Here is a 17183-nt window from a genome sequence, read left to right as displayed (position 1 = left end):
TGCAACTCTGAAATCTGGTCAACATTTTACTCTACCCTTTATTTCCAGATGGGGATTATGGGATTGGGTGCCACATAATGATAAAGACCTTGCTAAATATCGTAAGGACATCTTTGGAGGATGTAACTTTTACCATCAATGTTACAAAAGCAGAGTAATTTGGCCGGTAAAAGACGGGGGGTATATTGGTAGTGCTCAAAGACGAGATATTTGTTCAAAAGAACAATGCGAAGTTGTGGGGTTAGACCTCATAACGTCTACTAATGTGGAAATTAATTTCGTTATGAATCGTACTCACATGCTTACAATATGGGACTCATTGGCCCAAGGGTGTATTTATCCCATAGTGGTACCATGTGAAGGGTTTCTGTGGGATACTTCCTCAAGAACAACAAGATTCAAGGGAAATTATGCACGAGTATGGCATTCAGAAGATGAGAATGAATATTGTGAGACTGAGCTAGAAACTGGGGAAATTGGAAGGTGTTTTTATCTGTCTGCGGAAAAGACAAACAAAGCTACAACATGCCCAAATACAACTATTGCACCAGCTCATGGTATTTTGTTGGCAAAAGAAACAAAAACCTTGATAAATGAAGCCCATATGGTGCGACAACGCATTAATTATAATTTGCAATCCCTTCTTACTGTTTTTGATCAGTCTTATTGTGGTAATTTTACACAAATAAGGAGTTGGTTGGAAAAAGAAATTAAGTATTATACCTCTAAAAATCCTCTGAGTAGTAAATATCGTAAACCTAGAAGTATATGGGGAGACATAGCGGGGGTATTTGGTTCTGTCAATTCAATTAGTAATACTGCTCAACTTAATCAACTAAGCGAGTATACTCAGTGGGTGGGAACAATGACTGGGAAAGGACTCACTGAGGCTCTTCAAGGTTCTCTGCATATTATAGCAGCGGGTCAGCATCTTAATAACGCAGCGAAGGAATTGGCAGATGCATTAACAAAATCATCTAATTTTGAGACACATCGTGCGGCGTGTTTATTTTTAGCCCAGAATCTAAAGGATCAGATGGTAAAGGATATTCAAGTTATTCGAATGGGACAAATTCCTGAGCGAATAACAGAATCTTTGTTAGTGGTTTTCGGTAATCAACTTAATTTAACGTCTGCTAAACATATTCCATTAGTTAAAATCGCTATTAATGAAAATTCGTTGTCAGGGTCTGGGATGTTACCCTTGATTATGATATGGCCTCAATATGGGAAACGTAATATTATGACAGTCAGGCAATTCCAATCAATGGGGGTTAGACAAGGAAATTCAGTAATTAGATTAGGTAGGAATGGATATTGGGCTGAAGGTGACACACCAATGATTTCTACCACAGATTGTTGTGTTGAGGAACATGAGTGGGTAATTTGCTCATGTTCTACAATGTTTAGTCTATCTCTTAATGGTTCTGCAGTTTGGGAAGTAGTTCCTTTAGATCAAGCCACAGGTGCATGGCAGGTGTCAGAAGCACAGTGGTGTATATTACATGATGGAATAAGTGAAAATATGATATACGGAGGGAAGTTGTGTCCAATTCCTCCTGATCCATTTTGCCTTGAGATTCTCTATCCTCTTCACTTGGGAGGGATTCATGTTCCACATGTGCAACTGTTGCAGTTGGAGCCACAATGGTGGAATAATGATTTAGTAGAAGAACGGAATTATGAACTCTTTGAGATGATTAGAATAGTTAAAAAGAGTGTAAAAGCAGCTCAAGAGGAGGGAATTCAAGCAATGGGTCATGTTATCGTAGCAAATGGAGTAGCTAAATTAATGTCTGAGAGGAAACTAACACGAATCCTAGGGAATTTATCATGGTCGGATTGGATAGTTTTGACTATGGTAGGAGTTCTTGTGTTCATGTTAGCAATACAATTCATGATATGTGTTACTGGAAGGAAAAGTACCAAACCTGTCAAATTGATTATTTCTAACCAAATGGATAGAACCAAGAATGGGACATACAGTGTAAAATAGGAGATTTTACATACTACATTACTTACAAAACACAACCTCACAAACAATGAACACCCGCTTACTGATTTTCAACCCGAGGGATAGGATCCTTTAACATCAACGTTTATTTTAGTTTATTATTTTGGAGCCGGGAACTTGAAGTAGTTAAGTACTTACTTAACGAGTCAAGGCATCGGTGAAGACTTATTAATTTTTCTTTTCTTAGTTGTTTGGGGTCATTTTAAATGCGTACACATAGACGTTAAATGACACATAGTATGCGGGAACATAACCTGGGAAGGGGTCTTTGTTGTTTTTGTTGTGTTTGTTGTTGTTTTTTCTTTTCTGTTTCTATTCTTCTGTCCTTTCTATCTTTTTCTTGGTCTGCTATTTCTTCTCCTCACTATCACTTCTATAGGTTGGCCACCTGGGATTGATGGTGTGGAACTTACGGCCGTAGTTCCAGTGGAGGGAAATGAAGATCTAAAATTTCATCTTTTAATATAATTTCAGTATTAATAGTGTGTATCTGTATTATTATTCTTTATTGGTATTCATGATCAGTTGTATTATCTTATGGAGTTTAAATGCATGTGTTTGAATGCATGAAGAGACTATAGATAGCATGATGTGAGGATCACATGTCAGACAGAGGGAAGCTATATTTTGCTGAGGGTGTGTAACAGTGTACAACAGTTTCCACTGATGCAAGCATATCACCAATGTAAACAACAAGGATAGTTCTTAATATGGGAGTGGAGTGTGACATGTTGAAGATGACATATAGGCTACGTTCCAATTTTAAGAAGCTCAAAGCAACATGTTTGTTACCTTAAATGGAAGCTGTAAGTCTGTCTGTGATGTATATAAGCTGAATTTCACTGTACCACTTCAGAGAAACACGGAAACGCATAGACCTGGCGTGAATACAACATCTTCTCAAAGTTTCTCTCCTGACATATAAGAATAAAAGATTTTTCTTGGCAAGATAACTGGTGTCTCGTCCCGTGAATCAATACCGGGGAAAAGAGAAATAATTCTGAATCTACAGTTAGGGTACCGCTAGGAGGCGCTGCTGGTGCGCTTATGTCTGCGTCTCATATTGACGTTATAGGGGTACCCTTCGTATGTTGACGTATGGTCAAGACCCGTCAGTATGTGACGTTTTGGGGTGAGACCGGGCTGATTCTGTAAGACAAATTTGGAAAATGTCAATGTTTTATAGTTTTTGGCACAATACTGTGCATATAGCTTATCATTATTTGTTTTTGTAAGCAATTTTAAGTTGGTATAGCCATTAAATTGTATATGTTATAAATATTTATAATGTTTATAATGCAAAGTTAGAAACTATAACTGCTGCACAGTAGCTACAGAAAATGATTGACAGCAACAATAAGCAGCCCATGCACCTGAATGCATCTCCGCCATGAAATAACTTTGCTTAACTTTAGTATTCTAAACCTATATATATATATAAAATTTAGTTTTATGAATTCAGTTCAGCTGAATGCCAATAACTGAGTGGCCATAACATGACATAATCGCAGGTGAATGCAGAGGCAAAACGGGAAATAAGAAAAAAAAAACCTCATTCCCGCTTTTGCTGCTTTTTTGGGGCACAGATGAGTTTGTTATTGTGTATTTTCCTGATGCAGTTCTGGCAGCTCCATCCTAACAAAAGCCAGAGACAGCATAAAGAACACTGTGTACTGTGATGTTGGGGTGGGAGATATGAATCTTATATCTAAATGTCTAGATCGTTTTATTTCACAACAACAATATATAACACTAGTTGCATTTGCTTTGAATAAGGTTTTTATGATATAAAATATTTGATACCTTTAAAATGTCAGAATTCTCATCACCAATTTCAATATTACAAAAAAAAAACCTAACACTAGCCTAAACTCTTAAGCTTACTGAAGAGAAGACAAGCAAACAGTTAGTGATAAAATAAGAAAAATTAAATAATTACAAGCACAACACACTACAATAGAACAAAGACAAATGAAATTGAAAAATTACAAATGAAACCTATCTGAAAAAAAGAAAAACATCAAGCACTAAATAATAGAAGTGGAAATCATTTGGAATCTCACGATTCAATTAAAATAAATTATTGGGTCACGATTCTCTATCATTTTGATTCAATGTATGAATAGATTTGGTTTTAGATTTGATTCTAAACTTGTTTTAGAATTTTATTTATTTTATTGTCCTTGAATCTCATTATATATAAGAACACCTGTGTTCCCAAATTATTGATATTAAATACAACTCATAGGTTTAATTTAATTTAATTTTTTTTAGGTTTTTTTATACTAGTAATATTATTTATTTTGTTTACATTTTTTTATGTACAATTTTTGCCATGTCTGTTTATTATATTGCGTTTATAAGGGACTTTTTTTTTACTCTTTTTTTTGTGATATCTGGCAACCCTTCACTGAAGCTTTAATGAAGAGAGGAAAGAGTTCAGAAGCGAGTCGCAGAACTCTTTAGTTCTTTAACAAGGTAGTTTAAATTGTACACGTATTGTAACCGCATTCTTAACTTACTCAAGCCCGGTGAAGATTGAGACGCCGTCTCTGCTCAGCCTTTCATATTGACGCGAGTCTTTTGCATCAGCAAAATGTGTGATTTTCAGCTGGTTCCGATCGTTTAGAGTTATAAAAATATAATAAGCGCTTACCTGTTGCATTCTCACTATTTAGAGATTTAGCCTCAGATACTGGATGTTCATTTGCTTTTACAATGTTCATTTTGTTTGCTACCACAGCAAACGCTTGCGGGTCCACTTTGTCGAACGCACTTCAAGTGTGTAAAAAGGTACAAAAAAGCTTGATGCGTGCCAGACTACGGTAATTATACATTATTTAAAATAAGCTACTGATGTGGAACCATTGTTGTCAAGTAAGCTTCATTTGTCCCTGTTGCAAACCTGTGCGCTCTCTAAACTGTTCGGGTGCTGCAGTTCTTTCCTGTAAAAACATTATCAGACGTTTAGAATATTTTTGAAATGTATTAATTGATTCGAATCGATAGAAAATATAATTGGAGTCATATGTGAATCCCCCCCCCCCCACACACACACACACACACCCCTACTAAGAAATACTATTGTAAAGTAGCCTAACAAAAAAAAAAAAACTGAATAGGCTTCACTGTGAAAATTAAATACAAATGTATTCTTATTAAAGTTATAAAATGTATTCCTTCAGGAGCAGTGAGGGATTTTCTCTTTGTCTTTTGTTTGTTTGATTATGACACAGACAACAGCAGGTATATTACGCTGCTGTCACTTTAAGACCGAATGCACTGATCTAATATACTGTTGCAGTGCTTTCTTTCTGTTTACGTTCATTTAAGACATAAATGACTTTGTTTACGAGGATACTCGCAAAGACAGGCATTTTGACACGCAAGTGTGTGTATTTGACCGTTCAAGCCCAATAATGTGGCAAAAATAACTTAGTTTAGTACTCACAAACTGCACTCAAAAAAATTACTCTTTGAATGAACATAATAAAATCATGGAAAGGATTTCCACATGATTAACTTGCTTTATTTCAGCATTATGCAATTCTGTTATTCCAATTTAATGTACTTACGTTGGGTCAACTTAATTTATTAAGGTTGATTCAACTTAGTTACTGTGGTTTGGCACAGCTTAATTTAATAGTGTCAGCCCAACTAATTTTAAGGTTTTCTGACATGATTCAAGAGTTTTTTATTTTCAATCATCCATTAATATTTCATTTATTTTAGTGACACATAATTAAATCGATAGACTATATAGCTAGCTATTTGCTAGCAGTAGCACATGTTAGTAAATGCTAAGATTTACATGCTTCTTCAACCAAAGCAGTTAAACGTTACTGAATCAGTCCACAGCCAAACAAAATGCTCCACTCTTCTCCACAATGGTAACCCACTGTAATTTAAATGGTTCTAATAATTCCAATGTATTTGAACATTAAACACAATTACACACTATCAAGTCTTCCCCTTTTCTAATTTTCTCAAAAAACATAAAATAACACTTAATTTGAACATTTATTCTCTCTTAATTTAACCATATGCAAAGCATGCTGGGAACTAACAAGCACCGCCCAGTTTCAGTTAATGCAACACAAATCATTCATGTAATCCAACACAAACGGATTAAGTAAATTTAAATTTTATATTTAAGCAGATTGAACACAATCAAATTAAGTTAGGGCAAAATGGCAGTTGGCGTCGTATTATACCGCCACCCTCTGGATGTAAGATTTTTTTACTTAACATAAATGGTTTGTGTTTAGACAACACGTTAGGATTTTGTACTGTTAAGATGAGACATAATTACGTGGACCTTAATAGAAAAAAACATTTCAAGTCAACAAACACAATTATTATAAGTAAACTAAATATAAATATATTATGTGAAGTGCACAACCTTCCTAGTTCATTTTTTTGAGTGTGCATGAGCACAAACAGCGCATTGAATTGAGCATTTCAGCGGTTTAAATTCACTTGTTTTTTAAACACCATTGCTTAAAAACACATGCAAATAAGCTTTCCTGACAGCAGCATTACGTGAGCACATAATCGTGATAGAGAAGATAGTCCAAAAATAAATGTATACTGGTTATTCATGTCTGCCTCTATTCTTCCCACTGATGTGTACTTGTCAAAATGATCAGCCTAGACCACCTTGATCAGAGAGAGTTTGAGTATAAGAGAATAGGTAACATTATGTTAATTTGATCATTTAAATTACATATGTGATTAACTGTAGAACAAAACACTGTTGACTATGTAAATCAAGCTATTCTGCTCAACTTCTCCTTGTGTGTTTCACAGAAGAAAGAAAATGGTTCTTTTCCGTACACTTGTGTGCTTGCGGTGCACTGGAATGAGTGTTTGCTGATGGTGTGAAGTGAGCTCAGAGCTGTAAGTGTTAGAGGATCTGGTGTTGATAGCTCAGAGATCAGGAGGCACAGGTGAGTCAGAGCAGTGGTCAGAAGTCATTAAAAACAGGACTGGTCATCAGTGGCCAGTAAAGGGACCTTTGGGAACAAACTGACCGAAATAAATATATTGATCTTAAACTAATTCAACGTGCGAGCATACACAAAACCACTATGGCAAAACCTTTCAAAATCTGATTTCAAAATATAAAAACTCCATATTAATAATTATAGTTGATGTATGGAGCTTATAATGTGACAAAATGATTTGAATTTGATTTGTGTAAAATTAAATTATTACACTTGTAAATAATTCAAATTTACACAATTCAAATTCAAATCATTTTGTCACATTAATAAGCTCCATAAAGATGGGGTAGGACTTTTTTTCTCTCTCGTCCATAGATATGACTAGTGTAAATCTCATCTAAGCACATTTACTGAATTTTTATGAATTTATTAATCTTGACTTGAATCTGGAAATCAATGTTTGTAAAATGTATTCCATCTTTTTTTTATGTATTTGTTAACATTAAATGTGTGGAGTTACTCATTTACATTTGTAGCATAAAAATATTATTTTTGTTTTTAAAGGGGTCATGACATGGTTTTTTTTATTTTATTATTATGTTCCCTTAGGTGCAATTATAGTATTACTATAGTTTTTTTTACAAAAAACTTTTAAAATGTAGTGATTTATGACCTTTTCCCACCCTGTTTCTCATCCTCTGGTTCAAACAGTCTGTTTTGGGGGTGTTTCCCCTTTAAGAGTTCAGTGTTAACGCCCACTGTTATGATTGGCTAACGTCAGTGCCTATGCATCAATTATTAACGCCCCCAGCCAGAACGTTTGCGGATTCGGCGCAACTGTTTAGTAGCGGGTGATTCACGCGAAGCGATGGCTCTTGCAATGATAAAACCTTATTATGTTTGAGCCAGAATCAGAGGAAAATTAACCATCACCACAACAACGAAGACTGGATCAGCCCGTGTACACATGGAAAGTGAAACTATTTTGAATTAATAAAAAAAAATTAACCCGAGACACTTGAAAACGGATTATTGTTGCATAATTATCCTATAGCTTCATTTGCTAACAGTTTAACATTATTTAACTAATTCCAATGAAATGATAGGGTGTACCACGGACAAAAATGCATGCACAGACAGGCCATCTTTGAAGATGCAGCATTGATAAAGGCAACATTTTTAATTTTCTATCACATGTAGGCCTACTAGAAAGGCGACATATTTTCAAGATTCTCTTATACAAATGTGTTTATATTAGCCATGGTAAAAAGTAAGTTTGCGTCGTCGTTATTGAGCCCAGAATAATCGGCACGGACTTATCTTTGAGCAACAGTTTTCTGGCAAAGCCAAGCATCATATTGGGATTTTTTCCTCAAAACAGTCATCCTTAAATGTATAGAACACTGCCGTGACTGGGACGTCCGCAAAAAATAAAGTGCATCCATTTTTCCCTGATGACTGGATCTTTCAGCGTATTTAAAAAGTAGTTTAAAGTTTTAAATACATTACTTACAGTTTGCGTCGTCGTTGTTGAGCCCAGAATAGACGGCACGGACTTATCTTTGAGCAACAGTTTTCTGGCAAAGCTCAAAACAGTCATCCTTAAATGTATAGAACACTGCCGTGACTGAGACGTCCGCAAAAAATAAAGTGCATCCATTTTTCCCTGACGACTGGATCTTTCGCAGCGTATTCAAAGATGTTGTTTGTCCACAGCCAGGAACAGCACATCTGCGGCATCGTAATTTCCCTGTACACAGACCCACTCGCTCTCCGTCGACTGAACACTTGTGAGGCGCGCGGGCGCGACAACGATACGAAGTGAGCGTACTTGTCTTGCGCTTTAAGCGTAGCTGTCTTGTGCCTGGAGGCGGTCTATATGCAAACGCTGGTACGTCACTTCGTACCGTGACGTCACTTCTTACCATGGATCTAGAACGAGCTGTATTTAGAGCTTGATTAAATAAATGATTCGTTTATAATGGGGAGGACGTCTTAAGCTATGAAACTTGCAGGACGTTTTAATGACACAAAGACCTCTTATATACCAAAAGATCAAGGCAAATTTGGTTTCTCATGTCATGACCCCTTTAAGTGAAAAGTAGACCCTTGGGGTATTGCCCCGAATTAAGACAAAGACCTCCAGTGGAATGTTATTGTTGGTGTCTTCATGATTTAATTTAATAATTATTATGATTCATTATATTATGATTTAATAATTCCATTATTCAGATAGGCAGTGCGAGTGTGTGTACTTACGCTCATACTCTTCGGTCTTAATAATGTTTGCATTTGCTGTGAAGGAGAAAGTTATGTATGAATCTTGGCTAGATATAATGTTTTTAAAATTAAAGAGAAGATGGTGGCCTATCAGAGATGAAAGAAAACCACATTCTTATATTATGGTGTATCTCTGTGCGGTAATTCATCGAGATAGTCCTCAAAACCCAGTTATATGTTTAAAAAATGTGCACCTTAAAAAAAACAAGAAACATAAAGAGACCAATTACTTTTAGTTTGAAATCATTTGCAGTTGATGTTTCATATTGATCAAAATGTAGTAGCAATTACAGACCCCTTGCAACATTGCAATATAAATGTTTTCAACTTTATGACTATTGTGAGACTTCAAACTTCATGACTGTGGGCATGTTGTGGTTCTGTCCTCAAAGGCACAGTGTCAACTATTTACTGACAAAACGCCTTACCGGCAAATTATGAAAAGTCCCCTATGAAATACAATGAAGGGCGCAAAGCCTTAAACCTTTAGAACCTGAAGCTAAAATAGCTTGTGTTTTTCACATATTTAGATTTTTTGACTGTAAAATGGTTAAAAAAAAACTAAAATTTTTGTTAAAATTGTAAAGTTGTTTTTGACACAAAAACAATGTGCTATCTTCATGTGCAAGGTGTCATCTTTTTCAGAAAAAAATATTAGCTTTCAACAAATTACAGTTATTGAACATTATTATGTGTGGTGAAATTGTAAATAGAATAGACAAAAAAAACAAAAACGAGAATAAATGTACTGATTTTTATTTATAAAAAAAAACAGAAAAATCACGAATGAAAGAAACGAACACTTTAAAGTTGAAAAATGAGCTATAATACATCTATACAAGTCTTTTTTGTGACATTGGGTTACACAGCTTTCATTTAGGACACTTTTTTTCATACACGCACACATACAAATGCATGCATTCAGGCACGCACACACACATGCACACACCACATGCAAAGGTACGTGAAAGAGTAAATAATAAATAAATGTTAGTAATCTCAGTAGGATTTATGCACTGTATTGAAGAACAGTCCTATAAATACAACCACAATAAAATACATCTGTGCCTTAATATATGCCATACTTGAAGGGTTTTGAAGCAGCTTACAGTAATCCCCCCCCCCCCCCCCCCCCCCCCCCATTATTAACCATGTTGTTCATCAATGTATCATCAGTTTATTTAATTTACAACAGTGAATAAACTCATTCTTTCAGCTGGACATGTTCAGAATCTTAAATATTGCTGTGTAAGAACACAGCATGTATTTTGAAGTAAGTCTGTATATAACTTCAGTTGTTCATATTGTAAGCATTGACAGCATGACTCTTGGTTTTAGGCAATGCTCTTTTAGCTAAGACTGTAACTAAAGGTAAAAGAAAAAAATATAGAAAAAAGCCAACATTACTTTGGGCACCATTCAAAGAATGTTATCCAGGAGAGAAGAATCAAAGAGCTGCCTGAGTCTCTTGGTCTTCCCACAGAAGTGTCTGGACTGGCGGGTTTGTATGTATGGCTGGAGGGCTTGTGTAATGATTTTACACAGACAGTCCAACACTCACTCACTCACTCAGCACTGATACAAGCGTAATGAACAGACCATAGTGATGAGTGATTCTGCCTGAAAAAAAAGTATATAGACTTTATTACATTGTTATAAAGGTTATTACATTCTAATAAACTACATATTGAAGTAACAATAAAAACATGGTAGTCCTGTTCAGGCACCTTATCTGGGGCTTCATAATATGATATTCACAATACTATTTATAGTTATTACATGATAATAAACTATATATTACTGTAACATATGAACGAAGCAGTCCTGTTCAGATGACCTTTTTTTTTTATATGTTATAAGTCATACCTGTCACAGTTAAAGAATAACTTTATATTATCTAATATATTTGAAATAACATAGGAGCATTGATAGAAAACTATAAAGATAAAAAGCTCATGTGTGCAAATGAAAATGCTGTCATCATTTACTCTCCCTTGTGTCTTTCCGAACCTGTATGAATGTATTTCTTTTACAGAATGTTACATTTAAAGAATGTTGGTCACCAAACATTAACTTCCCAAAAAAATAACGGGAGTCGAACTGAAACTGTTTGATTTCCAACAAAACAACATCTTTGTTATTTGCTACGTTAAATAATTGGATTTTATATTCTCATTCTTATGTATTTGTTTTATGTTTTTCACAATAAATATTATTCAGCTACAGGTTTAGAACAACAGGTTTTTAAATGATAAAAAGGAAAAGGAAAAATATATATATATATATTATTTTGTGGGCAACAACATTAATATCAAAGAATGTCATCCCACTTTCAGTCATAGGTCAGACCTTCAGATACTGTAGCCCCACCCCCAAACTCATACCATTGGCTGAGTCAATGTTGCTGAGATGGGTTGGTCAAAATGCTCAACAAGCATGTTTTACACTTTTAAGGGGCATCAACATATACCTGTCTCTGCATACTAAGCTGGGATAGGAGGAAACATTTTCAAAAAAATCTAAATTTTTATTTTGAAATACCAACAAACTTACATTCAGTCTGTCAAACAAGTTTAATATGAAACCAATGTGTTTTTGACTATAATGCAATAACAAATGAATATGCAATTTAACAATTTAAGTGACAGAAATACTTTTTCCAAAAAAATGATAAGGATTCATATACTTTATGAGACCATGTAATTTATGTAAAATGCTGAAATAACAAAAATGCTCATATGGGGAATGTTTATTTCTGTTGCGCATAGAGTATTAATCCAAGGGTTTCTGAGTTGACATTTTTGTAATTACTTTAATTTACAATATGAAACACTCTGGAGTAAACATCCTATTGAAATGGCAGTGAGGAGACTGACCTCTGGGAAGCACATCAAACAGCACATCCATACTCTGTAAACGTGCAGACACTCATAAACACACACCTCCTTACACAGGCCATTACCACCTAACCAACTTGTCTGAAGCAGCAAATAACATGTCAGAATTCCCTATGTGGCCACCATATTTACAGCATTACAGCCCGGCACACTCTAATGATGTGTTTTATCTCGCTGTTTTTATGGCTGACATATCCCTGACACACACACATGCAGACACACGCCTGTCCGATGCTTCTCACACATCTCATCTGATCAGCAATAGTAGGGACTCTCTCGGGTTGACCTTTTGATGGAAGATGCTTGACCTTGGGTTTTCTTGTCACTCAGCCCCTAATTCTTCAGGAAAAAGCCTCCTATGTTTATTAGGATCTCATTTAGATGGAGTAGAAGATCTAATGCCGAGCCAACACTCATCAGTCAGAGAGAGAGAGAGAGAGAGAGAGGGAGAGTGGTGGGGGTTTTCAAAGCCATCTGTCTGACCTACACTTATTCAGTGAATGGGGGTCAGGGTTAGCGGCCATTCTAGGGCTGGGTCATAATGGTCAGATAGTCGACTATTCATCCACTAGTTCAGGAATTTTTAATCTCTTGTGAGGGATCTTATTTTCTACACCAATGGTAAAATAAATCTTAAGCTCACCCAGGCTGCATTTATGTAATAAAAAGTAAAGTAAAAACAGTAATATTGTAAATATTACAATTTAAAAGAGCTTTTTTAAAATGTAACTTATTCCTGTGATGGCAAAAGCTGGCTTTACTCCAGCTTCTGGTGTCACATGATTCAGAAAGCATTGTAACATGCTGATTTGCTGCTCAAGAAACATTTCATAATTCATTTTGATCAAGGGGATGGAAAGGCGCAGCGCCAAACACTAGTCCCACACAGATTCATTAAATAACTTATTGCGGTGCATAGATCCAAAAAAAACGAAACGTAGAAAAATCTTAAAAAAAAAGATCAGCACAAGAAAATTGGCCAAAAAGCTCACAAGATTGTATTGTTCAGAGGCCACAAATAAAGTGCAAGGTGCGCAAAACGTTTTCGTCATCACCTATTCAAGGACAAATTCTAAAAACCTGACCATAAATTTTCTAATTCCTGTTGTTATTATTATGCCATACCATACCATACCATACCATACCAATTCATTTTGATGAAATAAATGCAGTCTTGGTGAGCATAAGAGAATTTTTTTTATTTTATTCCAAACTGTTGACCTGTAGTTTATACGCACTCACTGACCACTTTATTACCTGTTGAACTGCTCTTTAACGCAAATATCTAATCAGCTAATTGCATGGCAGAAACTCAAAGCATTTAGGCATGTAGACATTGTCAAGACAATCTAGTGAAGTTTAAACTGAGCATCAGAATGGGGAAGAAAGGTAATTTAAGAACGTGGCACGTTCTTGAACATTGCATGGTTGTTGGTGCCATACGGGTTGGCCTGAGTATTTCAGAAACTGCTGAACTATTGAGATTTTCACACACAACCAGGGCCGCATTACTGCACGGGCTTACCTGGGCTTAAGCCCAGGGCCCCGGGCTGAGGGAGGGCCCCAGTGACACTGGAAAAAAATTGTATGTTACGTGCATTTTATAATGAGTTGACTTTCCCTTTAAAAATACGCTTTATCACTTTGCTTTGAGTACATGTGCGGGTGTTTCAATTCCTGGGCGAGAAGTGTCAAAAGAGACACTAATAAAAATCAGTTTGGTAATCAGAGTCTAGCATATCTGGGCACATCTCATTCAGTCCAAGATAGCTGTCAAAAAAACATTAAATCTAATCACCAAACAGGCAAAAGTTCACGTCAAGAATGAACAAAGTGTCGTCAATGAGTTTGAAGTTAGGTGTTTGAAAAAACACAGCAAACGGAAAGTGAAAGCATGGTCTATATTATTATACTGTAGCTTTCCATACAAAGCATATAGGGCTATGACCTTATTCTAGTAACAATTATTAACAATAATTTGGAACAAATATAATGTGATTTAATGTAAAACTATGTGAGTGGCGTTCTTTGGAGCGGTCTCATTCCGAAGGTTGCGTCCTCCGGAGGTCGCATTTTTGGGCTGCTTATGTCATAAAGAATGTCTTATTTCAGAACAGTAACCATTGTAAAATTGACCGTGATTCCTAGTAAAGCATAATTGTTGCAATTTCTTAATGACTTTGGAATGAAGTGGTCAGTTTGCTGAAATGAAGCAGACTTAATGACGTATGCAGCCTACAAATGCCAACTCCACAGGACGCATGCCTTAGAAATGAGACGCGGCTAATGTGTTCAAAGACATGGTGTGGCACTGCTCTTCTCATCTGGTGTGTGACTTGTATGGTTTGCACTCTACCTGCCATGTGCCTTGCGCTGCTTCTTTTATTACTTATTGTATAGTTATATCGTATATTTTTATATTGGATCTAGATTTTTAGGCTTTTATGTTAGTGTTACTTGTATGCACCATGGGACTGAGAGTAACGCAATTTCAATTCTCTGCATGTAATACTGTACATGTGGAAGAACTGACAATAAAGCATACTTGACTTGACTTGACTTGACTTGACCCCCTTCAGTCAAATCCTCTCAAAACTTAGGCGGTCGCACACCGGACAAGGGAGTCACGCAACTACAACTCACAGGCCTCGTATCGCACACCAGACACGTCGTTCAGTTCAAGAAAGCATTCCAAATCGAATAAAAAAAACATGCAAAAGTTAATTTTAAGAAGTGGTGTCAATAAGTTTGGTGTTTGAAAAAACAGAACAAACACAGAGAAAGCGCAATCTATATTATTATCTCTTTATTTGAAGCCTCAGAAAGACAAACGTTTTGCTAAAAGATGCACAAAATCTTATTTGTAAGGTAGTCCCCATGATCTGATTACATTTCCAGCTTTATAAATAAATACAAATCTGAAAGTTTTTTGTATGTTTATATAACATAAATTAAACTGAATTGAATTTTTTATGTGACATTTTTATTTGATAGGAAGATGTAAGCTGATTCTAAGTAGCCAGTGCAAAGTTACTTCTTTTAACTTTAGCGCCATTTAGCTATTTTTTTTTTATTCTTTAGCTATTTAGTAAAAAAAACTGAAACCAGCCTAAGAATTCCAGTTAAGAAAATGTATTTAATTACTTTTTGAAGTAACCTTGAGTCAGTTTGAAAATATGTAGTTTGCACATCCCAAGCAGTCACAGAGGAGGCACTTCCTAGACTGCCAGGCTCCATACAGAGATGTTGAGCTTATATTAATATGGTTTAATGGATGTACTGTAACTTGAGCTGATGTCCTATTTGGACTTAGCCTGGGAAAACCCAGACCACTTCCGGCAAATTTAGATTTGCTCTGCAAGTGGGTCTGGCAAAGAGCCCATTGAAACCCATTTCCAATCCGCCGAAATCGCGGCACCAATCAGAAACGTTTTACACGATGACGACAGAGCAGAGACGGTGACGCAGATTTTGTACATTACAGACATGGATGCCGCCGTGGAACATCACAACATCACTTGTTCGAATCAGCTATCGCGTCTGTTTCAAGCGATTTAAAATGGTCATTTTCGTTAACACAAACAGAGAATTGCTGAGAGTCTCGAGATGTTTCTCCGTCGCTCCGCATACGTCATGTCATTCATCGCTCTGATTGGTTTTAGATCTATCCGACGTCCGTTGGTGACGCCCCAGTGGAAATGAATTGTCTATGGAGCTTTGCCAGACCCTTACTCAGTTACAACTGAGAGTGGTCTGGGTTTTCCCAGGCTAATTTGGACTCTGAATTAGCATCTGAACTGATTTTGTGTGATACAAAATAAATGCTACACCCAAGTCAGTGAGTGTATTTACACTGATAACAAGAAAATTACTGTTATTATCAAAAGTGAAAGATGCAATTGTATTAACATACAAATGTAATGCTTTGATTTGGCCTTAAGCCTTTTTAGCCTTATTAATGCATTGTTTCTCCTCTCAAGGCTGATTTGCTTACATAATAAGACAGAAAATAAGAGACAACATTAAAAAAAACATGATTCCACCAAGCTTAAAAAGAGTGAGTAGCACATACTTTCAATAACCAGCTTTTTTGAGGTGAGCAACTCTGAGCATTACACTGCCTTTCAGTTTTCTATTCTAAAGCTCACATACAATCCACAGTTACCTAAATCCAGTGGACCCTCCCAACCATTTGCCATCACAAATCACAGTCTGGCTGAATAAAGTCACAAATGACCTTAGTTTTTAATAATTTTCTTTCAAACGCTGCCCACTCAAGCCCAGAAAGCTTACAAATGGAACAAACCCATTTTCAAGACATGTGAAGTTCCCAACCGTTTGATGTTTTGCGTATTAAATCCCTGGTCTTGGAGACCTTGACTGAGTTTACTGCCTGACTGTCTATTTTTAGCGTTTCCTTCCTAAACCGTATTTGGTGGTCTCCACCTCCGCATGCTAATTTACCAGGCATAACAAAAATTTAAAGCTGGACTCAGCTGTCTGAAGTTATCACCATGTTTTGAGTGTACAGCCAGGCTTCCTGACGGGGCCAGTAGGCTATTTAAGGGAGCTTATTATGAAACACGGCTTCTTTTGCCAATGCAGATGCTTCCTAGCTGAAACTACTCTGCCATAGAATGCTGTAATAATACAAATACTAGAGCTCTGTATAAATGCAAAACAACACTACATTAATAGTATTCAAAAACTCTGGTTAGGTTTTGTTTTAGTAATATTGTTAAGTGCTTTTGCCATTTTTATTAGTTGTGTTTTTAGTTTAATATTTCTATTTAGCTGTCATTTAGTTTTATTTCACATTTAGTTTTAGTAACTTTAATACCATGGAAGTTCATCATAAAATCCTGAATTATTACATGTTTAAAACCATGACAATATTTTAACAAATAGTCAAATAGACATAAACCATTTCAGTATTTATTCTGTGAAAATTATTTATGTCAGTTTACAAACATGACAAGCTGTGGCATAATTTTCACCACACTGAACCATTTTGTCTGGGAATACAGAGTCACTTGCCCGAATCGA

General features: G+C 35.9%; 1 protein-coding gene across 1 annotated transcript in view; it reads right to left on the bottom strand.

Annotated features, from left to right (window-relative positions):
- Window positions 1–16547, bottom strand: part of sgcd (sarcoglycan, delta (dystrophin-associated glycoprotein)) — a 207205-nt gene extending 190658 nt beyond the window's left edge. Inside the window, exon 1 of the mRNA XM_079585263.1 lies at window positions 16473–16547. The gene's annotated coding sequence lies outside the window, so the exon portion shown is untranslated. The remainder of the gene's footprint in view (window positions 1–16472) is intronic.
- Between the last annotated feature and the right edge of the window lie 636 nt (window positions 16548–17183).

Source organism: Phoxinus phoxinus (assembly GCF_949152265.1).
Source record: "Phoxinus phoxinus genome assembly, chromosome: 17".
NCBI lineage: Eukaryota > Metazoa > Chordata > Actinopteri > Cypriniformes > Leuciscidae > Phoxinus > Phoxinus phoxinus.
The sequence above is the reverse complement of the archived record's forward strand: the minus strand, read 5'-3'. Positions and strand labels throughout refer to the sequence as shown.